Below are 24,164 nucleotides of genomic sequence, written 5' to 3'. Positions count from 1 at the left end.
CCTTGGCGGGGGTGGGGACAGACAAACAACTAAACAACTAACGAGTTCTAGAGGACAATAAAACGAGGGACGTAATAGAGAGTTACAGAGGAGAGAGGTGGGGCTACTTCAGCAACCTCTGAGGAGGTGACATTTGAACCAGAGATAAGTGAATGGGTCTTCTGTCTGAGGAAGGTGGGAAGGGGATGGGGAAGGTCTCAGTCCCAAGAGCCGACACAGGGGAAGATGCCAGAAGGAGTACCCACAGACCCCCTTCCTTTGGTGCCAGGTGGCCAAGGGCTCAGGCCAGTGGCTAGCAGGACAGTGCCCCTTGGCAGGCTGGTACAGCATCAACATGGCCTGGGGAGGGGTAAGAGAGGAGGAAGGACAATGGCTGGCAGAGGACCAAGGGCACGAGGCCACCTGCCTGCTGGCTGTGAACACAGGCCCCTCCTCCAGAGCCACTGCCATGACACAAGGGAGCCCAGCCAGGCCTGCATGGGGTCCTACCTGCCCCGGGAGCTGCAAGGCCATGGGGTGACCAAGGACCAGGGCTGTCTTCAGCCCCTCGACTCCGCCCTGAGCCGGCTCCAGAGACTAGGGCCTTGACTCTCCCGTCCATGTCCATTCACAGCAAGGACACAGAGGGTGGGGTGGGAGGTGAGAAGAAAAGATCAGGCATAAATCCCAGAGGGAGATGAAGAGGGAGGCAGGCCTGTGCCTTTAAAAGAATTTTCATTTAAAGGCTCTTCTCTCTTCCACCATTTCAGTGATCTATATGCAAATATGCTAATGCATGCAAATTAAGACACCACTTTTAGTCCCAATTTAATAGAAAGCATTAAAATACCATTTTTTTTTCCAAAAAACTCCATATGCATGAAGGAAGGATTTTTTTTTTTTTTTTACTTTTCACTAAAGTCACATTCCGGCAGCTATTTTATGCTGTCAAAATGTTCTCAACACGGGGAGATTTGACTGGCTTCTCTGAGAGCCAGTCACAGGAAGCTCAGGCTCTGCCTCTCGTTGAGTTTTTCTTTTTCTTTTCTTTTTTAATTTTGGGGAGAGAGGAAAGAAAGACAGAACAAAACAACAAAAAAACACCCAAGAGTCTTTTGAAGGGCGCTTTTATTTTCAGGCCAGGCGCCGATCCCCTCTGTGTAAAGTGTGTGTTAAGCCTACGGCTGTGGGAGATGCACGCGTGCGATCTGGTTGGGTGTGCTTCTGGTCGGTCACTCCTGCTCTCTGGAGCGGGTGCAGATAAAGCACGCGGGGCCATTCTGTGTGTGCCACTGGCGGGAACATCCTCCCGGGGGCCTGAACCGCCTGGCAGGACAGTGCCCTTGGTGAGGGTGCAGGAGGGCAGGCGGGCCCCGGGAGGGGGGGGTAGTTGGGGGGGGCGCGTGGCTGGCGTGGCCAGGGTGGCCCAGCTCAGCAGCCCCAGCCGCACATTGAGGGCTGTCTATTTTCACTGCATTCGCCGCTCTGTAATTAAGCTCACTGCTCCCACTTGGGCTAACAGACCTTTTCCAGAGGGTGCCCCCCACCCCCACTGGGCCCATTCCCCCTTCTCCCAGCATTCTTGGCCACTCTGTACTCCCACAGACCCTTCAGGAGACTTCAAATCTTGGATCTGAAGGGCCTTTGTCAGAAAAATGGCACCAGCCCTTGAACTGTGCTGCAGTCCACCCCTCCCCTTCCCCAGGGCCCTCTCTTTGGGGTTACAGTTCCTGATTAGACCTCAGTACTCCAGCACATGCATTTTGCCAACTCCTCCACTGTTCCCGGCCTTTCCTTCCTGGCTGAAGTTAGTCAGGGCCTGACCTCCGGGATGCTGCAAGGTGCTCTGATCCCAGCCGGGTTCCTCCCAAAAGGGTGACAGGCCTCTCACAGGGAGAAAGGGGCAGGGCAAAGGCAATCCTGCCACGTGGGTGTCGCCTTCTTGGGCGAGGCTCAGCCCTGGGTCACAGCGAGTTGCCGTTTTACAATCAGGGTGAACACCGACCACCACCAACTTATGGGGAAGGGCCTAGGAGCTTGTCATGTGTTGGTTCATTTACTCTTCTCAGTGACTGTACAGACGAGAATGACCAATTCCAAGTCACAAATACAGAGAAGCAAGGCTCAGAGAGGTGAGACCACTGGTCCAAGTCTCAGAGAAACGGTTGCTGAGGGGCAGGGTGAGGTCTGTGTGTCATCCACACTCCCAGAACGAGCTGAACGTCAGGGGGCTGCGCCTCCCACCCCAGTTTGCCCTCCACCATGCATGAGGAACCCCAGCTGCCCCACTCGGGGCTTCAGCTCCCCATCCGTAGAATGGGAGAGGGCGGGCACAGCCATCCACGGCTCCTTCTGGCTCCATCTGTTCCCGACTGTGAAACAGATGGAAGAGAAACAAGGGTGGGGTGGGGTCTCCCCGAGCCGGGCAGGGAGGCAGACTGGCTCCCCAGGGCCACCCCACACTGCAGTAGCGGCCCTGCAGGCAATGGCCAGGAGGTCAAGCAGATCTCAGGCAAGTGGGGAGACAAATTGAATACTGGGGGTAGAAGGTAATCAAAGAAATCAGAAAAGTACTTAGGTTGGGCCTTAAGGAACGAGAGCAGACGCCCCACTCCACGGAACTGTTCAGAGGAAAAAGGGCAAAGACAAGAAGAGAGAAGACCCGCTGGTGTAGGCCCCGAGGCTGGCAGTGGGTGGAGGGTGGGGACTTGGGACAGACACAAGGGGCACAAGCTCTGACTCCCCCGTCCGAGGCCTGGAGCTCGGGCTCAGGGTGACGGGAGGGGGCTTCGCACACACGTTTCTCCAGCGAAAATGCAAAGGCAGGAGAGGAGAGCAGTGCTGGGCTGGCAGGACAGGGCTCATCTAGCAGAGCCCACGGTGGAAAAAGAGAGATTTAGATATTTACGGGAAATACATTTGTTGGTGCCAAATGCCTGGTTTTACTGTCGGGGGAAAAACACAAACCCAACCACCGAAACTTGTCCTCAACTGAGAATCCGCACGGAGGCAAATGATTTCCCCATCAAACCAGTTTTATCGGATATAAATATCTAATTATTCGTACCAGGCCCTGGAATGCCAGACATTTTGCAGCTTTTACAACATGTGTAGGAGTCTTTATAAATGACATATATACACACATACACACACACATATATAGTTATATATTAACAAATCTGATTTGAATTTCATCTGCATTATTTTTTGCTTAGTGGGTCGTTGTTTTTTTTTTTTTTTTTTACAAACCCAGAAAAGCGCGAATGTTTTCGGTGCTGCTCACACCCTCTTTCTGCGGAGGCATTTTATGAGCCTTAATGTGCCTGATCCAGAAAGCTCCGGGGAAAGGGCCCCCCCCCCCACGCCCCGTACCACTTTGCAGTGACCCACACGTTCCCCCCACCCCCCAGGGCCATTCGGAAATGCATACGTACTCGCTCACAGCACTTTACAACCACAGGACCCACGGCTGCACATCAATACCTCACACGTGACACAAACATGAGGTCCCAAACAGACACACAGAAGTACTGACTTTTCGAACGTAATGCACATATTCCCCGGGTCAGCGTCCACAAGCCATGGATGACGACAAAGCGCTGGGCAGAGGGGGCGGGAAGGTGGGAGGGGGAGGAGGAGAGAGGGGAAGTTGTCTTATGGGGAATAACGTGGATCAGCCTGTCATCTGGAGACCCATCTTCATCTAGAATTAATGCACTAAAGTTCTTCCTCTAAATGGTTTTAAAGAGACAGTGGATTCTCGGCCCGGACATGGCGGCTCGGTGTGCAGCTGGTCCAGCCTCCGCAAGGGGAATGGGCAGCCGATTCTAGCCAGGCTGAGTCCGTTACCTGCCCACCCCCGCCCCTGCCCCAACCTACGACCACTGTGCTTTCTCCCAACTCTCCCAACTTTCCAACTCGGTGGGAAGAAGTTTAAAGATCTCTGGCTTTCACGGCTCCGGACCCAAAGACTGTGTTAGACAGAGTGAAGAATGCGAAAGCCCTTGGCTGGGCAGGATGAGGGGCGGGAGAGGAAGGGGAGTGGGTGGGCGAGGACTCGAGACCTCTGAGCAAGCTGCTAGGGCTCGCGCTGCGGTGTGCGGGCTGGCAGCAGCCCCCTGGAGGCAGTGCTAAGACGGCGGTGCAGTGAGCCCTGCAGAGGCCTGAGTTCCCCAAACAGGAGCCCCCAGGCTGCTGAAGCCGAGGGCACAGGAGTGGGGACCGGGGGAAAGGAGCTTGGAACCAGACAATCCAGGAGGATCCTCGGGGAAATCAGGGTCAGGGGAAGCTGTCCCTTGAGGCCCAAGGGCCGAAGGAACCATTCTAGTTAAGAGTGGTATTTGGAGAGACTCTAGCCAGGGGCCGGCTGTCCGCACGAGAAGGAAAATCAACCACATGTCCAAATGCCCCCCACCCAGACCTAGAGATTCACGGGGAGAAAGGGTTTGAGATTAAGGAGGGCCCCGGGCCTCTGCTGAGAACCTTCTAAGAATGCCCACACATCCTCTGCTCAGAGACCCGCACTCAGGGGGATGGGCTGGGGGCCGGGGGAGCTGAGAAGAAACAGCAGCAACAGGAACAGAGTTGAGCCATTTCAATTATTCATATGCCAGATGGATTCTTTTCCTGCCTTTTTTTTCCTATAAAAATAAGCAGGGAGGGAGAAGGTCTTATGACCGTCTCCAAAATGGGAGAAGGAAGGGGAAAGGGAAGAAAAAAATAGAAATCAGGTCCCCCATTCGTACCCACCCCCTGCCCTGGAGACCCCCGATCTCCTGACAGGAGGGCAGGAGGGACGGAATGCCCTCTGTTGGGCAGGGACCAGAGGTGTCATTTAGTTTCTCTATGAGCAGAGAGCAAGAAGCAAGGAAAATTGTCGAAGAAAGGGAGGGTGAGAGAGAGACAGAAGCACGGAGCATGGGGTGGAGGGGGGAGGCAGGCAGAAGAGGGTTCCGACCTTCTGTGAAGGATATAAAAAATCCAGCTGCCTCAGGGGACACCCAACTATCTAGCATATTGCTGTTAAATGTGTGCAAGATTTAATACACTTGGCATGCCATCTAATCAGTCCTGGGAAACTCGGGCACTCTCTCCCTCCTATGATCAAAGCGCCTCAGAACTTCTGCTTATGGGATTCCCACCCCCACCCGTCCCCCCCAGTTTAGATAAAGTTGACACCCCCCCCTTATAAAAACAGCTGCTGTGGCTTTTAGGACACATTTCATCCTGAAGTTCACCCAAGGTCTAGAATCTAGAAGGAAGCAGAAGAGCAGGGAGAGCCGGGGGTCAGGTGCTATTAGCTCCAGGACTTTGGTACCCAGGCTTCTTCTCCTTCTTAGCAGGACAGACGAAGGGCAGGCATGCACTGACAAGGTCCGTGGTCCCGAGATGGGCAGGCAAAGGCTGCTCCTTCCAGGGAAGCTGGCAAGAGCCTGACAGCTCTTATTTAAATAGCTGCCCAGCACACAGAGAGCTGTGTCCTCACCAGAACGCAGACATATGCCAGTGTACCCAGGGACACACGCCCAGCCATTTGCTCCATCAAGCCACCCATTGTTGGGAAACTTCTGTGAACCCCACAAGATTCCGAGGCTACTCCAAGTCCCCAACAGCCAGCTAGGAAGTTTCCAGGTTAGCCCAATGATGGCTGCCTGACCTTCTACCCCAAACACAGCAATTAGAACCCTGCATGACCTGGATACTTCGGCAGGTCACCCCTGACGCTTAAGTTTGACAGAGACCTTGTAGACCTTGTAGAATTCCTGAGTGGGACTGGAAGGATTGATCCCCCCAAATCTGCACCCTCCACCCAAGGAGAGTTGTTGCCAAATCCTCTTTGTCCTTTTTTTTGATTTCCTCACCTCTGACTGACCTAAAGTCTCAGGCGGCCTTAAACAGGCCTAGAGGACCCTAAGAGGCTCAGGGAAGCCCAGAAAGGCTGTATCATGCTAAGGTACAGTGCGCTTCCTCAACAGGCCAAAACCGGGGAGGACCTGAGCACTGCATCTGCAGGGAAAAGCCACAGAGGCCAGGGAAACAGAACACAGGTGGCCCCTATGTAACTTCCCTGCCCCCTCACCACGCAGGTGGGAACAGAGGCAAACAGGTGAAGGGGATTCAAGGGGGTGCGGGCAGGGCCAGCTTGCTGGGTGGGCAATCCGCGCAGTCACACAGGGCCCCATGCTCAGAAGGGCACATGCTTGGTTCAATGTCCTACAGCTGCCATCGTAAAATTCTTAATTTTAGAAAGAGGGGCCCTGCATTTTTATTTTGCACTGGGTCCCGCAAATTATGCAGCTGGTTCCGGGTGTGGGTTTTGGAAGATCAGAGGACCTGGGTTTGAATCCCAAGGCTCTATCCCCTATAAGCCAAGTGACATCAGAAAAGCCACTAATTATCTCTGGTTGCAGGGAGCCTCGTCTATAAAGTGGGGGTGATCACGCTGCTCTCAGGGTGGCCGGGAGGACAAAGGAGGGTAAAGCGGGGAGAGAGCTTGGGGAACACGATTACACGCTGCTATTCAAATACACGGCGTGCTGACCGGCAGGGGAAAGCACGGCCTGTTGGCGTTGGTGGTTGCTTCCCACACCCCAGGGATGACCTACTCCACTGTGGCAAGAGGTCTCCTTCCAGAGCAGCACAGCAGGGGAGCCTCTGGCGGGCCCAGCCTGGCTGTCCCCGTTCACAGGTGAAGAAACTGGGACAGAGTCAGCAGCTGACCTGCCTGTTGTCACAGAGCTGCCTCCAGGCAGGGCGATGCTGAGGACATACTGTTCCTGCTGTCCAGGCTCAGCCTTGGCCGCAGGACACTTGAGATGGGGACAGTGAGAAGGAGGGGTAGGAGGCAGGATTTGGAAAAGGGGACGAAGGAAAGGCCTCTTTACACTCCGTCACACACACATGCGCATACACACATACACACGGCAAAATTAAAGCTGAGAACTTGGCTAAAAAGATAACTCCTACCCCTGCTCCATCGAAACTTATTTTAGGGCAGGAGGTAATTGCCAAGGACCCAAATAAAAAGCCAACCGCAGGCTGTAAGTGGCTCCAAGTCTTTAATTAGACCCCAAGAAAAAATAGTGGCGAAAAGAAAATGAAAGTAGGCGAAAGCTCCCCGAGGAAGGAATATGCATGTGGTCCCCTCCATCCCCTCAAGTCCAGTGGCTTCAGATGAAGGCTACCATTGCCTGTGACGGGCATCAGAGTGCTAGGCAGGCACTGCCCACTGTGGGGGCTGGCACAGAGCCAAGAGGGCACTGTGCACCCCGAGCAAGGGCCAGCCCAGGTCCTGGGTCCTTCTCCCAGGGCCTCCCTATGCTCCAGCCCATGGAGGCTGGCCTGGGGTCAGAGCGCCATGGGCCAAGGGGAAGGTGAGCTGTTTCTACCAGCCCTGCAGTCAAGGGAGCAAGGAAAGGAGAAAGCTTTGGGTCTGGAGTGGACTTTGACCCACTCAAAGATCTGCCCATCAAGCCACAAGGCCCAGCTCCTTGGCCACGGACCAACCCTCCCACTCAGCGGCACTTTACCCACGCCCTGGAGTTCTCTTCAGGCTGCGACCCGCTCCCCAGCCCCTCTCCTGGGCCCGTGTGGAGTTGGGTGGCTCTGAGATCCTGTGGGCAGAGCAGGCTCCTCCCCGCAGGGACCCTCCTAACCAGAGGTGCGCTCTCAGAAATCCTCTGGGTGACAAGGGGCACGTGACCGAAACCCCCGGCCGCTGTGCCATTCCACCAAGGCAAGGAAAGCAAGGAGGCACCAGCCACTCCATGACCACCCCCCCAAGTCCCCGTCCCGCCTCTGGCCTTTGAAGAACACAGGTGACCTTCGACTAAGGGTGGGGCTGGGAAGAAAAGGATACGCTGTGCTTGGGAAGGTCGCGGCCTGCACAGGGTGTGTGTCCATGCTCTTGCCTCTCATACAGACAGAACCCAGTGGGCCAATCAAATCCCACAGGTGGGAGGAACTTGCTAAGTGCCAAGACCAGCATGTACCAGATGTGGCCGAAGCAGTGGCCTCCACTAATGTTATAACAAAGGCCAGGTCCCAGGGTCAGAAGGGAGGCATTCCACCCAGAGTCTGCGAAGGAGCCCAGGAGAACACGTCCCAGCCCACGTGAAGGAGGGAGCAGGTGCTGGCGTCCCGATCCTTGCCTTCTCATGGTGGCAGGATGGTGAAGTGGGCTCACAAGCAAAGCCCAATGCACCACAAGTGGGCACAATCAAGTGGGGGAGAGGGAGACCCTGCCTCACCACAGCTGGCATCAGAGGCAGCAGGGGTAACCACGCTGAAGACCCCTGTCCTGCTCCCCACAGCTGCCCGGAACCAGTGTCACGCCCGCATGTGGCTCCCCTTTAGAACGGGCACTCGCTGAGAGTGGGGTACACTGTGCTCCCCTTTCACAGGCTATCCTCTGTTCCTGCCCCTTCTAAGCCGAGCACAGGAGGACAGGCTCCAGAATCCCCACTGAGTGGACTGGCCTTCCAGTCAGAGTGGCAGGCCGTGCCCTGCTGTATTATACACTGTATTCTTTAGCCATTTCTTCTCCCCTTTCTCAAACAGAACTTTAACACAACAGATTAGGAGTGGGTCTAACAGCAATAGGGGGGCAGCTATCCCTCATTCAGCATCTAAGGGTCCCAGGCCCTGTCACAGGCACTCTAGAGATGGCATTCCTGCAAAGAAGGTACTACCGTGCCCATTTTACAGGGGAGGACGCTGAGGCTAAGCGTGGTGAAGTGACGGCCACACATCTACAGAACGGTGGGCCTGACTGCAACTCAGGCCGGCCTGGTTCCAAAGTCTGTCTCTCTCCGTCACACATTTCTCCCAACTAGTTCTCCTGTCTGACCACTAGATCTAGGCAGGGGCAGGCCTGGCTGACCTCTTTTCCCCTGTTGCGCTGTACTGGGTTCTCTGGGCGCTGGTTTAATGTACACCAAGTGTAATGTAGGTGACAAGCACGACCCCATTCCCAGCCACCTGCCATGCCCTGCTGTGATGTCCGAGGCCTGCACGGCCACAGCAAGCTGGAAGGTCTTCCCAGGAGGAGAAGCAGGAGTGAACCCGACCTTCCGAGGCAGTCCCAGTTATCGTGTCAGTCAGGAAGGGCCTCCCTGCCCGCTCCCCTCCTGCTTGCTTTGCTCTGCGGGGGGTGGTCAGACTTCCAACCATTGGGATAAGTGGAATTCCTCTTGGATGAGGAGCCCTGTAGCTTCTGCTCACCAACTTCCTTCCCAGCTTGGGAATGTGTTGAGAGCAGCAGTCCAGGCCCCCGGCAGAGGCTGCAGGAGTCCTGATAATTAATTAGCTCTCCATCCTCCCCAGGTGCTCACCAGACACAACCAGATGGTCCCAGCGACGCGCCCTCTACCGCCATCCTCCCCTTGGAACCACACGGCATCTTCCCCTCAGGCTCCCCTCCATCTTTCCCTTCTATGCTGCAAAACCCCGAGAGAGCCCCTTCTCCCCTTCTGCCAGGCCTGGGCCCAGACAGCCCCAGATGGGCAGGGAGGACGTGAGAACCCCGGTTCAGGCTCGCAGGACTGAGAGTTCTAGGTGGGGCCGAAGTTCAGACAGGTTCCAGTTTCTCCTCCTGCCTTCAGTCAGTTCAGTTAGGGAGCTGAGGTGGGATCGGTGCGGGTGGGACCCAGGGCTGAGTCTGCCCCTATTTCTTGGAAATGTTAAGAGATGGCTCTACATCCAAGAGACCCCAACTTAAAACCCCAAACAAACAAGGCCTGGCCGGTACCCCCTCCCCGCAGGAGGGCACCACATAGAAGCTGCTCCAACCAGAAGCAGAAGCCCACTGGGGCCTCTACAGCACCACGGACACACCACTGGCTTTCTGTTGGCACCTCTAGGTCCTAGGAGGGGTGGTGGCCTGCAAGGTGCATGGCTGTGCCCTCTAGACGGCCAGCCTGTGCAGGCACACTGGGCCCAGGCAGGGGTGTAGAGTAACAGAGCAGTGGGGTCCCAAGGGCAAGGAGTTGGAGTCAAGCAAGGCTGGAGCCGCAGCTGGGAAGCCCTGAAAGGTCCGAGGCCCAGGAGGCGGGAGGGCCCTCTGCAACAGGTCCTGCTTCGGGGAAGACTGCACAATGACTGGAGCCCAGCATCGCTCGGCAGCCTGTGCCCCGGTGCCAGCAGCTGTGTGACGTGGGCTCTAGCTGGTGACCCTGCTTCACTTTTCTGGGCGTCGGTTTTCCCACGTAAAAAATGAGCCTGAGCTGGACGACCCTCGGGGTGGCCGGGAGCTGGTGCGTGTGGTGTGATGGGCAGAAGGCCTGCTTGCAGTTACGCTCAGGACACGTTCACTGAGATCATGACTGTTGTTTTCGTAAGCATCACTCTTTTTGATTCGAAATATTCTATAAGCTTCCTTTCAGACAGCGCTACAAAGTAATGGGGAAGATCTGAGCTTACAGCCCAGAAAGCCACATTCCCTGAATTTTTTATGCCCAGAATCGAAACTAGTGAGGACAGGGTAATGATGATTTGATCAGAAGCTGTGAGGGGTTTGGCCAGGTTTCGTGAGCCCGAGTGACCCAGGACTGGCCCGCCCAGGATCCAAGAGGCACTGACCTCAGAGCTGTCAGGAGAACGCAGACAGGTGACTGGCTCTTCCGGGCCCATCTTCACGGGGATGATCTTTGGGGTGAAGCATCTTTATCTGGGGCAGCAAGGGTTAATGCAGGGCTGGGAGAGGCCAGGCAGCACGGAGCACTCCCTGTTTATTAATAAGCTATTTATCACCAGCTTTGCTTTTAATGCCATTTGGGCTTAATGTCGTTAATGAAATATAAATACCCATGCTAACGATGTCGGTCAGAGGCAGCATGGGCAGCAGACGGCTTGCGAAACAGGGCCAAACCGCGGGGCACGCTGGGGAAGAGGCTGAGAGCTCGGGAAGCGGAAGAGGTTCCCCCTGGCTCGGCACCCCTAGCCCCCTTCTGCTCTCACCACAAGACTCCCCAGCTGGCTGTGCCGGGAAAGGCTGGGAGGAGGGCAGCCCGGGGCTGGGGGAGAAGAGACCTCCCTACACAGGATGCTGTTAACTCCCAGAGAACACAGCAGGAGCCAGAGCTCACACCTCAGGGGCAGTGCCCACCTGGGCATCAGGCCCCTTGGCTGCAGGAGGCTGGACTACCACCAGCTGGCAGCAGGCCCCTCTCGCTGCCCTGACTTCTCTGACCCGTGGGAATGGAGCCCGGGTGAGAGAGGTCATGAGAGGGAGCAGTAAGGATGCCATCACATTTTCCAATAAAGACCCCTCCCCACCCCTGGAATGACATCCCAGGCAGCCTAGTTCCAGTGGATGGCACACCCTCCCTAAGAAGCTGGCAAGGGGGCTGCTTGGCAGCCTTGAAGGTAGCTCAGAGACGTGGGCAGACGGGTATTTCTGGTCAGTGCCCCGAGGCCTCACAACATGGAGGTGGCCCTGCAGAGCAGGCTGTTGTCCCTGACCTCGTGCCTGACCTGGCCTGGCCCCCTCCCACACAGGGAGCCATCCCTCCGTCCTCTCCCTGGGCTCAGAGCAGATGCCTTTAGCGGATGACCACCTAACCCAGATGACCCCAGGAACTTCAGGCCTCGACCTCAGGGGACTGATCCCAGACGACAGCCTCACCAGGCGGAAGTGGCCCTGGGACTTGCTCCCCAGCCCAGAGACCACAGTGCCTTTGGAGGGAACTTGGACTCCACTCAGCCAAGGGCCACCTGGGCCCAAACAGATGGCTGACCTTCACTCCATCCTCCTCTCCCAGTACCGTGGTGAGGGGGTCGTTGTGCCACAGCCCCACCCTGCTTGCCAAGCCCCCAAGCAGCCCCCCAAGGGCTCTGCCTCTTCCAGAGGGAGCTCCAGGCTGTTCCAGGGAGGGAGTCCCATAGCCTTTGGCCCTAGGTGCTCAGAGTTGCCTGAGAAAATGCAGGACCGCTGGCAAACTCTGAATTTCAGATAAACGGCGAACACTTTTTTCAGTGTAAGTATGTCCAAAACACGGAACATGGAACATACTTTTACACTGAAAATGATTTGCTGTTTGTCTGAAACTCAGATTTCCCCGGGCATCCTGTATTTTTATTTGCTAAATCTGGCAATGCTCTCCCACTCCTCAGCAGGTGGCACCTGGCCGGTGGGGTCGGTTTCTGGTGGGCAAGCAGGACTGGAAGCGAGGGGGCAGAGACCGCCCCCCACCCCCGTCTCGAGACAGCAGTCTCCTTTCAAGGGGCCCTGTTCAGAACTGTCCCCCACCCACCCTCTCCCCTCACTGGTCACTACTGCACTGCCCAACACCATGGCTCACCTGTGGGGGTCCCCTCTCCCCGCACCCCCCAAAGTCACCTCCATGTCCCCAAGGAGTACCGGACTCGTTTGCTGAGGCTTGGTGGAGCTCAGCTCAGCGGCTAATCCCCTGGGTGGCTCCTGTCAGATTATTAATTAGCTAAAGCAGATCGGTCCTTGGAACAACACACGCTTGGACTTCAGATAAAGCAGGCCAGGGAAGCCGGGCCGGGGGCGGCTTAAAGCGACAAGACCCCGTTTCTGAACTGCTCCCCGAGGTGGGGCTGTGGCGGCCGGCAGGGCTGGGGCAGGGCGATTGCTGACAGCCCCTCTGCGCTCCTCACGTCCGCTCAGGAGAGCACCTCGGAGGGGGCTCGGGGGTTCGTGCAGACGCACCTGGACAGGGGCGCAGGCGGCCCATGAGAGCAGCAGCCAGCCGCAGTGGGTCTTGCTTTTTAATAAAGAGCTTGTGCCTGAGCAGATCGTGTCACTCAGAATTCTTCAAAAAGCTTCTTATTCCACTCAGGGCAAAAGCCTGAGTTCTCACGATGGCTCCAAGGCCTGCAGGATCCGGGGGCCACTCCGCCAGACCCCCTTGACCTCACACGACATCTCCCCAACTCCAGCCACACCAGCCTCCCTGCTGTCCTCCAACGTGCCAGGGGTGCTCTCGCCTCTGGGAGCTCACACTTGCTGTTCCCCAACAGGAACCCTCTTCTCCCAGATATTAATTAGGGTGGCTCGCTCCCTCACTTCCTTCTGTCCTTACCCAAATGTCACCATCCCAGGGACGCCCTCCCCAGACGCCACACCTAAGCTGACGAGCCATCCACCGCCACACACACTCCCTATTCTATTCTATTCCCCAAACGTGCTTCAATTTTCTCCCCGACACACGTCCCATCCAACATCTACTTTATTTCTTTAACTCATTTATCATTTGCCTCCCTCCACGAAAATGCTAATGCCACAAGGACAGGAATTCTTGCCTTGTTGGTTCACTGCTGCAGTTCCAACCCGGTTTGTAGTGTCATCAAGCATCAGAAATGCTTGACAGACAAAAACGAAAAATGAATGCCTGGAGGTTAGAGGTCAGGATCTGGACCACCACCTCTTCTGGCTCTGAGTCCCATGTGGCTGAGCCCTGGCCGACCTCAGTGGGCTCCCCAGACACCCACCTTTCCCCCACAATGCTATTCGAGCCCACCCTTCCCTGGCTCTGCAGCACACCAAGTGTTACTTGTATCCTGGTCCTAGCATCCCCTAGATGCATTTCCACGTTCTGGGCCTCCCAGGGATGTCCTAGGGGACCCATCTCCTCGCCACCCCAACCCTGCCCTACCAGCTGGGACTGCTACTCTCTCTGCCTGGGAAGCAGCACGCGGTGGGACGACGGTGACAAGGGGGAACACCAGGGCTCCCAGCTGCTGCCCGGCCCCAGCTCTGCTGCTGGCAAACTCCTGGGCTTGGATTGTTTTGACTTGAGTCGGTGAAGCTGAAATATTTGAGTCACAACGGCCCTAAACTTCATTACCAGCTCTCAACACAGATTACTAAGGGAAAAAAGTTACTTTTAATTGCTTTTCCCGATTAGCATTTCTGGAGAAGAAACTAGTGATTAATTACACCTTCCCTCCCCTCAACCGCCCAGGGCCGCAGGGGTCCCAAGCGCAGGCTACCAGAAGGCGGCTCAGGGTCAGAAAAGACTCCTACTCCTGAAGCACCAAGAAACCAGACTAAACTGGGTGGTGAGCGGAAGGTGGGGACCATCCCCAAGGCTGATTTAACAGAGAACCAGCAGCTGACGGTGTGGGGAGGCCCAGGGGGGCGGCCTCATGCCTCAGTGTGGTATCCTCTGGGCTGAAGGACTTTCTCCCGGACCAGGACTATACCTGGGTGGATTCTAGAATCAGAGAGGCCAGGGAAACTGGGAGAAGACAGAACAGGGGAACCTGAAGATCTGCAAGAGAAGACGACGCGTTCCCAGCCACTGGGACTCCCCTCGTGTGCAAAACCTGCCGTCGCTTCTCCAACGCCAGCGTGTTCTTCCTGTGGAGGCTCCAAGGTCACAGGACGGAGGCAGGGCAGAGTGCTTCTCCCCTCGTCCACGAGATGTTAACCCTCCCAAAGCCATGGGCCGCTGTCCCCTTTGGAGCGAGCGCATCACCCTGGGTAGCTCCAGGCGGGCAGGCGCTGCCAGCCTTGCCCAACCCCTCACCCCTTGGGTCTGTGCCTGGTGGAACCCAGAGGCTTCCAACGCTGCTAGGAAGGCGGGAGGCACAAGGGAGACCTGGGGAAGGAGGCCCAAGGCAGGGATGTCGGCAACACCAGGCAGAATCCTCACAAGATTAGAAGCCAGAAGGATCAGTAACTCTTCCCACACCATCTCCCCATCACGTCTCTGCCCAGTACAAAGTGGCTACGACCTTGGAGTCCACTGATCCAGGGTGTCATCTGGCGGGGGGGTGGAGGACAGGGGCCCCCGCTCCCCTCAGCCAGCACCTCCCTCTCCAGATCCCACCCCTCCACGCCTCCACCCCAGCTGCAGGCTCTGGAGCGGCCAGCCCCACACCAGATCAAAGCCCTGGAGGACGGAGTTAGAACTGTCCAGTCCAGTTAGGAGTGAAGGCCATGGATCTAGTGCAGGCCATGGAGGCAGAAAGCAGAAGAGCCTCCCATGCATGCACGGACACACACGCCTGCCCACCCAGATGCACCCTCCCCCAGGGCTCAGCCCAGTGTTCTGATGCCGGCAGACACACCCAGGAAGACTGGTTGACACCCCCTTAGAGCCAGAGGCACCAGCTGCGCGTCTGGGACATCCCCATCACCTCCCGCACGACGTCATCGCCAGCCTGCCCTTCTGCTCCCTCCTGTCACTCCCCCTGGAGGTCAGGCCTCCAGAGCTTTCCTGGAGGGCTGAGCTGACCCATATCGCTGCCAATATGTTGCCAGCATGGGCAAGTCCTCACTGGGGCCTCCACAGCCGGCCGGGACAGCTTCACACTCACTCCAGCCAGGCTCTGGTTGCTGTCTGGGCTACACAGCACCCACCCAGGGGGGTCGGGGATGGCTTGGCTGTTACAGCATCGCTGCTGGGACTGCCTGCCTTGTCCTGGCCCAAGCAGATGATACCAGGACCCAGGAGAGTGGAGCCTCAGCTCAGGAACCCTGGAAAAAGGGACAGTGGCCTAGGTCAAGTCAAGTCTGATGAGGTACCTACGGCAATTCACACTGTGAACTGTGGAAAGACTTGCCATGTGGAAAGACGGCCAGGATCCCTGCCCGTGAGCTGGGGCTGGAGACTATGCTGGCCGTCTGGAAGTGAGGGGGTCTTAGACAAACCCATTTTTCAGCTCTTAAAGCTGATCAACTGAGGTTCTGTGCATCCAGGCACAGAGATCATATTGAAAGCCACAGTGAGAGGAACTACACGAGCTTCTAGGCCCAACCTCAGACCCAGCACAGAACCCGTGGAGCAAAGGCACAAAACAGGCTTCAGTGCAGCATCTTAGGGCCAAAAGGACAGTGAGCTGGAAAGTCCCTGCTGAAATCGGTGCTAGATGCAAGCAGGCCTTGGGCCTTCCCTCCACATGGTGCTGACCCAGGGGCGCCTAATGCACTCCAGCAAGCTTTCTTAGCAACCAGCACAGCGCCCAGGGTGGTGCTTCTCCCCCTGGCACTGTCAGGTGAGAGAGAGGAGACGCAGGGCCAGGCATCGGGGGCCTGGAATGCAAGAGTCACCCTGGGGTCTTGTCTCTTCTTCCCCCATTCAATCCATCAGCAAGACCGCTTTACTCTCCCTTTAAACACACATGGACCCTGCCCCCTTCTGCCCATTTCCCCCTCCTGTCTCAGCCACTTTTACTGATGTCAAATGGAGGAACGGAACAACGACCACAAAAACCTGTCTGTGGGACATTCCCAGGGCGAAGAGAAAGGTTCCACTTGGTTCCTAAAATCACCAAAAGCCCCATCCCAGAATTTAACCCAGTGGCTGAATTCACACTCTCACTCAGGCGGCTGCCTCCTCATTTCTGCCCGTGCCGCCGCCAATCCGTTCTCACCATGGCAGCCCCAGCCATCTTTTTAAAACAAAATCAGATCACTTCACCTCCCTGCTTGAAACCCTCCAGCCTGTCACCCAAAGAATAAAGTCCCAACTTCCCCTGGCACATCATGTCCTACATACCCCAGCCCCACCCCATCCACCTCCCAGCACTGGGGCCTCTCTCTGTCCCCTGAGCTCCCTGAGCTCTCGGCCTCAGCTCCTCCAGACTAGTTCTCTCCTGCTGAAATATTCCACCGCTCTTCGGATGGCTATCCACTTCCTATCCTTCCATCTCAGCTAACTGTCGCCTCCTCAAAGGAGCCTCCTCTGACTGCCCAGTCACTTCCCACCACCTCATCCATTTCCATTCCGCACTAATGATTTCCTTGTTGTTTTCTGTGGGTTGGTTTGTTGTCTGCTTACCCAACCAGAACTCCATGAGAGCCGGTCGTCTTATCACTCTGTCCCTAGTGACCGGAAGACACCAGGCCCTCCATAACTGCTGAATAAACATAACCAGATCTTCTGTGGCATAGCCAGAAGTGGGGAGAATCTGAGTCAGACAGGATCAGGCCTGCAGACCAGGCCTGAGCACAGACTTGCCCCAAGCCCACACTCTGGTGTGGTGAGGCAGGCCACCTCTGAGACCACGGGTCACCCCTGCCACACAGGATCCTAGCCTGTGACCAAAGGGCCGGGTGAGTGAGAAGGGGCTCGGCCATGACATTCCCACTTGGAGCCCTCTGAGTTCCCAAGCTTCATTATCAAGCCCAAGACGGCCGGTGCCAGGATGCAGGAGTCCCAGAGGACTCGTGGAGCCCATACCCCATGCCGGGTGCAAATCCCAGCTGGCATGGCCCCTGGGAGTCAACCGTGAGTGGAAAGTTCAGAAAGGGAAAAACTAATGGGCATGTTTTGCCGAGGGAATGTAGAAAACAAAAAGCCTGCCGCTGAGGACAGAACCGGCAAACACTGCCCCCTGGAAAGGGGCTCCACAGGCACTCTGGCAACCTGCTCGCGCACGGGGTACAGGGAGCTGGGGAGACCATCCAGAGGCTCAAAGACGCGTGGGCTTGCCATCCCAAGACCCGTGATCATCAATGAAGTAGGGTGGAGCAAGAAGAGCCCAGGAAGGAGCAGAGAAGTACAGGTGCCGGTGCTGACCCGGCCAGAGGGCTGCACAGCCAACAGCCTCCATGGCCCCGTCGCCATCAGGGGACAACAGCCGTGCATCTCAAATGTGGATGGACCAATTCCTGGAGGGCGATCGCATTCTGGACACCAGGAAGAAGAGTCTCAGACACGTGGTTGCTCCACCACAACAACCAAACGCCACATTTACATCTGATTTGCAAATCTCTAGGCCTTACCCAGGGCTTCTGCTAGTTCCCGAGGCGGCATGGCCCAAAACGACCAGGCCTGCAGCTCTGGGGACCACTCAAACCCCAGTGGGCACCAAGGCACACATCTCTGCAAGTGCTTCCTCCCTGCAAGTTCAAAGTCCAGAGTTGCAGCACTTGGCCACTGGAGGGAGGGGCAGGACACGTCTGCCCTTGGCGCCCATGGAGGGAGAGCACAGGAGGGAGAGCACAGGTGGGTGAGCCGGGAGCTGCGGACTCCAGCCTGGTACACGCAAGAGAAGCAGCCCCCAGCCCTGCCCTCCCAGCCATGCTCTCGGCCCTCAGCCTCAGCCCCCACCCTAAGACGCTGTCAACTTTACCAACGCCCAACCCCTCTGGGCTGGTTCCCTCTGGATCTTAAGAGAATACTGACTAATGATCAATACATGGTAAGTTACCTGCTGTGTGTCAACCCTCCACCCCAAGAACTGCCAAGTTTGACACCTGCAGGTAAATATCTGACAGTACAAGCCCTATAGACTACCCACCCCAGGCGTAAGTACTTGCCTTAAGCAAGGGCTACTTCTGAGCCGGGGTCAAAAGATACCTGTGGCCTCTTCTCTAAGGAGGGTCCTGCCTGGGCTGGTGGGCCACCAGGAGAGCCCCAACAAGTCATGCATGAGCTCACAGCAGAGCAGGAGTTGCTGGACACACAGACAGGCTGGACTTACCGTTCCCAGAGGTGATGTTCAGAAATGACCTGACACGTAGCTCCAGGAGCAGTGTCTGCCAGAGCACAGGCCTCACCCAGAGAACCTGCACGCTGCTGGCACCGTTCAATGTCATACAATGGTAATGCTGGGAGGATTCTTCAGGGTCAGTTATTCCAACCTCTTTATTTTACAGGTGGGGAAACGGAGGTCCAGAGGGGAAAAAGCAGTGAATCGACAGCAGAGCCAGGGCCAAAATGCAGATATCCTGTTCCTAGGCCCCGGCTCTTTTCTCAAACTTGCAAATTCTCACTTTCACTTGGGGTGGCTAAGCTACCACCGCTGGGAAAGGCCTACGCAGTCCCTCCCCTAAGAAGGAAGCCCTGACCTGGTCAATCACAGCTCCCACCCACGTTTCCCAGTGGCATCTTGGGAGTGGGGAGCAGCTACCTTTGCATCCCAAGAAGCCAGGGTCCGAAGTCCATTCCAACACACGCCACAAGAGTTGCAGGACCCCCTTCTACAGGACGGGTCGACGCCGTAACAGCAGGAAAGGCAGGTGGGCTGGAGAGGGTCTTTGCCTTCACTCAGCGAGGTCTGTTTACCTACCAAAAGGAGAAAGGAAAACAGATTATTAGGCTACAACTGAGACCCACAAAGCTACTCAGAGAGAAGGACAATGAAGGGTAAGGTTCGGACACCTTGCCTGGCAACAGGCCAGCGAGGTAAGAGATTCTTGGACCTTGCCTACCAATCTGCGGATGGCATTGCCGTGGTACGTGCCACGCCTGACCCTACAACAAATGCACCCTTTGCACAATTATTAGCCAACTGCTATGCAGTCGTCGCACCTAATAAAAGAATCAAACAGGTAGAAACAAAAATAGGCCAATCAGGTGCCACCCCAGGTAACAACAGAGTGATCACACCCTAGATTTGGCACCTGAGGTGAAAGGTCAGCCTGACAATGAATCAAGCTGACACTGGAAACCAGATCAGACCCACACAACCAAACTAACCCTTGGCCTCCCCAACCTCCTGCTCCCTCCAGACTTTCCCTCCACCAGCTCCCAGCTGCTCCCATGACCCCCGATGGCCTTATGGGAAGTCTCTAAAAATGGAATCAACAGGTGTCCCTGCAGCTACCAGGATGGTGATTTTGGCTACTTCTCTTTCCTTCCCCCTCCCCACTCTGGTGCTGTGCCCTTACATCTCATAAAAAAGAAAAGAGGGTGAGATTCCATTGTGATAGGTGTTGAGCCAAAAAAATGTGGCCAAAGAAAGTTGGTGCCCTGCTACCGGCAACCTTTGTGTCAATTTAAGCAAATATTGTGGTGTTTCCATGGTGATTCCTGTTTTGAATATCCACTACACTCACTTTTTAAAGGGCTTTTCCTGTTTGCGTTTCAACTTCAAACCTGTAAATATTTTCAGCCTTTTTAGAAAAAGCCCACGTGCGTGCAAACACAGACACACCACCACCAAACTCGGCACACAACCTCCCAGGTCTGGAGTCCCAGCCTCACGGATGTGAGAGTGGGTTGCAGGAACCCCGAGGGCGCTGTCCGTCTGCACTCACACCCACCCTGCGTACAAGGCTGGCATGAGGGAAGGTGGCGGCTGAAAAGTCCTTTCCTGCAGTACCCACAGCGCCTGGCCTGTGTATTCCCAAAGCCTGTGAGTGGGCTCGGCCCTGATTCCACAGTGTGGCACGGTGTGGGCAGCTGCCTGGCAGGTTCTCCCACTTGGCCCAGCCCCTGGATCCCCTGGGGCCTCCCTGGAGTGCATGAACCCCTCCTCTCTTGCCTCCCAAGGTTGGGCCATGAGTGGAAGGGGGAGCTGGTGCTTCGAAGGCCAGAGCTTCCAGCATCAGCTCCACCCTACCTCCGCTCTGGGCAGTGCCACCGAGACCAGCTCCCTGGGAGAAGCATCGGGGAGGGCCTGCGACAGTGGTCCCGGGCTTGGAGCAGCCCAGGTCCCACCCCACCCCTTAGCACCACACAGGGTTAACAGCGGGTTTCCTGGTTTCCATGGATTCCCGCCAGGCCCCTAATGTGAGTTTCGTGTGATTTGGGGGAAGTGGATTTCCTTTGTTTTCCAGTTTGGGAATATTTTTTTCTTTAAAAAAGAGGAAAAAACACTTTAATGGGAACTTCAGGGCCACTGGGAGACTCATTCCTCTGGGCTCTGACCCTCCCCTGACTGTTGGTCCAGAATCCCTAAAGCCCGGGGCAGCCCACCCACCGACCAAACATCTCTGAGCTGGAGGAAGGGGTGATCACCTACAGATCCTCACCCCCAGAACACACTTCTGCCGGGGGCGGGGCGCTCCACTCCCACATCCCACAGAATGACCGCTACCCTACCTGACAGCCAGCTGCTTATACCGCCGGCTGACACTCCTCCCCTTCCAGGCACACACGTTTCCCCAGAGAAAAGGTAAAGAGCTAGAAAGACCAGAGTCTGACCACACATAAATGGTGAACATGACTGGTTCAGAAGGGGGTTCCAGTTACAGGGGAAGAGGGTCTTCCAGACCCTGGCGGGGCCCTTGTCCGGCCTCCGCCAGCTGACGAGGGGCCTGCCCAAGGCAGAGGGACCTTCTCAGCTTTGGCATCAAGGACAACTGAATAAAGGGTGCGGCCAGGCCTCCTTTTCCTCCATCCTCCTCACTCCTGCCACCCTCCAGCCCTGCCAGGGTGCGGCCTTGCTCCAGGACTGTCCCCAACCAAGCAGCCTGACCCAGTTACCAAACCAGGGCGCAGGCCACAGGGCCTGTCGTGGACAGGGCCCTCCCCCAGCACAGGCCCCAGGGCCATGGCAGCAGCAAGAATCCTGGTCAGCAGGTACACAGCCCAAAGGACGGAGCTCTCTGGCCAGCAGCTCCAGGGTGAAGGGGTGAGAAGCCAGGTGCAGGCACGGAAGTAACACTGGGCCAAGAATCAGAAGATAGGGGTCTGAGTCCCAGTTCTGCCGCTTAAGTCACTGTAGGCCCTGGGACAAGCCATGTACTCTCCCCAGGGCCCATCTCCTCGCCCGTCCAGTGGAGATAACACCTTCTTCCCTCCTACCTAGCAGACATGGGGGATCAACAAGAGACATGAAAGGCGTTAAGAGTGCTCCAGAAACGCTCTCGACTAGCAGCACCCTCTTCTTCCAAGTCTCTTCAAGGTAACCTTCCAGAATCTACCCCAGGCAGGCCCATATGCCCCTCTACTCCTCATGCAGCCTTCCCTGTGGCATTTAAATCCATACTGGACTAAAGTCATTTGTTCACAAGTCTGTCTCCACCATTGATTTTTAACTCCTCAAGGGCAGAGACCAGGTCTTAATTATCGTTGCATCCCCGGCATTTAGCACAACAGCTGGCCCACGGTGTGCAGTATAAGTGATCGTGAAACTGAACGAGTTCCTGATTTCATGTCAGAATCAGATGGGCCTGGCTCAGCTTCATCCCTCTCCTCTGACAGAAAACTTCATCACCTATTTTCACGCTCCCTTCTGTTTAGTTTCCCTAAGCCCCAACCTGTGTCCTGGGCTCTCCCGACTCCTCCATCAACGCCATGAATTAATAACTTTCAGGTTCAAGGAGACCGCTTGGTTACTTGACCCTTCTCCAGCTGATTCCAGTAAGAATTGACTGAGCACCTACTATGTGCCAGAGAACATGCTGGGAGTGGAGGGCACACCCTCTGCCAATAGGCCTATGTGAGAAGCAATGATATTCTTTTTCCGGACGCCTTCTGTTCGCCAAGCAGCGTGCTGAGCGCTGTATGATCTCATTGAATCTTTACAACATGAAGTAGGAAGCATTACGATCCCTGTGGCTAGATTAGGGAGGGCAGGCACAGAGATAAGAAGGGACTTGCCAAAGGTCACACAGCTCACAAGTGCTGGACCCAGGCCTGGACTCGGGCTGACAGACTCCAAGGCCCACCTCACTTGAAAGTTCCTCTTCGTCCCCACCCATGACCTCAGCACCTACCCACACCTCATGCTGTTTCCCCTCCTGAATCTCAGTTCTCCTGACCTCCAAACAGGTCTCCATCAAATCCTCCAGAGCCACCCGAAAGCACTCAGAGATCACAACCGGAGGGAAGGCAAAGGCCAGGCTTAGGCGCTTGCTTCCGGCTGGGCGGCAGGTTGGAGGGAGGTGAGGCCTACGGTGACGCACCTGGTGAGCAGGAGGAACCCCTGGATCCACCTGGTAAACAGGGTCCCAGCTGTGGGCGTGACCTCCTGGCGAAAGAAGGGGCTGAGCCACCCAACGCTGTCACCTGATGGGCTAAGGACAAGGCGGCCAGTCGGGAGAGGGCCACTCTAAGTCAGGAGGCCCTGTGGGCACGGGACAACTTCTATTTCTTCTCTCCAGACAAAGGGTAAGCTAAGGGGCTTTACCTGGGGGTGGGGGGCGGTACACAGAGATGTCGGCTACCTCCCCCAAAGTGGTACCTCCTACTGCAATGAACACCTGCCTCAAAGATGCAGGACTGAGAAGCAGGGCCACAAGATCCCCTGCTTTTCACTGGATGAATGTGCAATGGGGGGAGGGAGGGGCGGGGTGGCACCCATCATCTCCCCAAAGGTGAGAAGACCCGGCCGGGGGAGGTGGCAGGAAAAGATCTACATCCGAGAGGATAAAGGGGTAGAAGATCAGGCTGGGTGGGGAGAGGACAGAGCCCCAATGAGCAGATTTCATAAACCACCTGGAGTGAAAACAAAAGCGCAGACGTGCACATTGCCCAACTTCAGGGCTGTATGGAAAAGGGAAAAAAAAAAACAACAATAAAAAAAATCCACATCTTAATACAAAAATCCTACATGATGTGTTGTGGCACGAAAGTGTTTTTCACTGCATTTTTCATCTGTGATCTCACACAGCCTACGATGGGTACGCCCAACGCAGCAGGTATTTGATGGTACACAAACAGGGCAAACACATACACAACGGAAGCGAGGGCAGCAAATATTCAAATTGGTCCAAGCTGGCATCTCATGGCTTCAAGTGGCCTCTGGAGATGGCTACGGTGGCTCCGAGAATGGGCCCCTTTAGATTCCTGAGGGAGGAATCAATGGGGCAAGAACACAGCTCAAACGGAAAGAAACATGTAGAGCTGTGAATTCTCAGAACTCCGCCAGCGGAACTCCGGGCCAGCTGGTTATGTGGCTTTCTGCACTTACACTGCTGTCCTCCTGCCGACAGGGGCCAGAGAGGGAACCCACGCACCAGAGGCCCCTCCTGTGTCTCACTCACCCCACAGTTACTGTCTGTCTCCTTTCTGCCCCACCCCTCACCCTTTTTAATTGTTGGATGAGTTTACAGAGCTGTGTGCCAAAAACAATCAACTCTAGGGAACAGAGTTATACAAAAAAGGGCGTGTCACCAGAGGGAGACGGATATCCACGGAAACCACCACCTTTTCACAGTAGCCTAGGTAAAGCCAGGGGGAGGGGGGCGGTGTGGGCGTGGGGTCATAAGCTCCACCCAGAACAGGGCCCCCCCAAATGCTAGGGTCACTGAGGAGCTGAGGGAGCCACGTCTAGTACAGAGGCTCAGGAAGTAGGGTCAGCCAGAGACCACCACCAGGGCAGGGCTGTTGGAACTCAAGCGTGCACACACACGCCACCCCACCAGATCACTGGGACAGCCGTGGTTTAGTGGTTTCGTGTACAAGCTTGGGAGCCAGGCTGCCAGGTATGAGCTGCCATTTACAAGCTGTGTGACCCTGGGCAGACGACTTTAACTTCTCTGTGCCTCAGTCTCCCCAGCAATAAAATGGAGATAATAATAGTACCTCCTACATACG

The 24,164-nt window shown here is 56.0% G+C and overlaps 1 protein-coding gene across 1 annotated transcript in view; it reads right to left on the bottom strand.

Annotated features, from left to right (window-relative positions):
• The window catches only part of CASZ1 (castor zinc finger 1), a 139,349-nt gene that overhangs the window by 87,513 nt on the left and 27,672 nt on the right, over positions 1-24,164 (bottom strand). Inside the window, exon 2 of the mRNA XM_024749892.1 lies at positions 18,808-18,962. The gene's annotated coding sequence lies outside the window, so the exon portion shown is untranslated. The remainder of the gene's footprint in view (positions 1-18,807; positions 18,963-24,164) is intronic.

Source organism: Neophocaena asiaeorientalis, unplaced genomic scaffold (assembly GCF_003031525.2).
Source record: "Neophocaena asiaeorientalis asiaeorientalis breed wild unplaced genomic scaffold, Neophocaena_asiaeorientalis_V1.1 scaffold275, whole genome shotgun sequence".
Classification (NCBI taxonomy): Eukaryota; Metazoa; Chordata; class Mammalia; order Artiodactyla; family Phocoenidae; genus Neophocaena; species Neophocaena asiaeorientalis.
The sequence above is the reverse complement of the archived record's forward strand: the minus strand, read 5'-3'. Positions and strand labels throughout refer to the sequence as shown.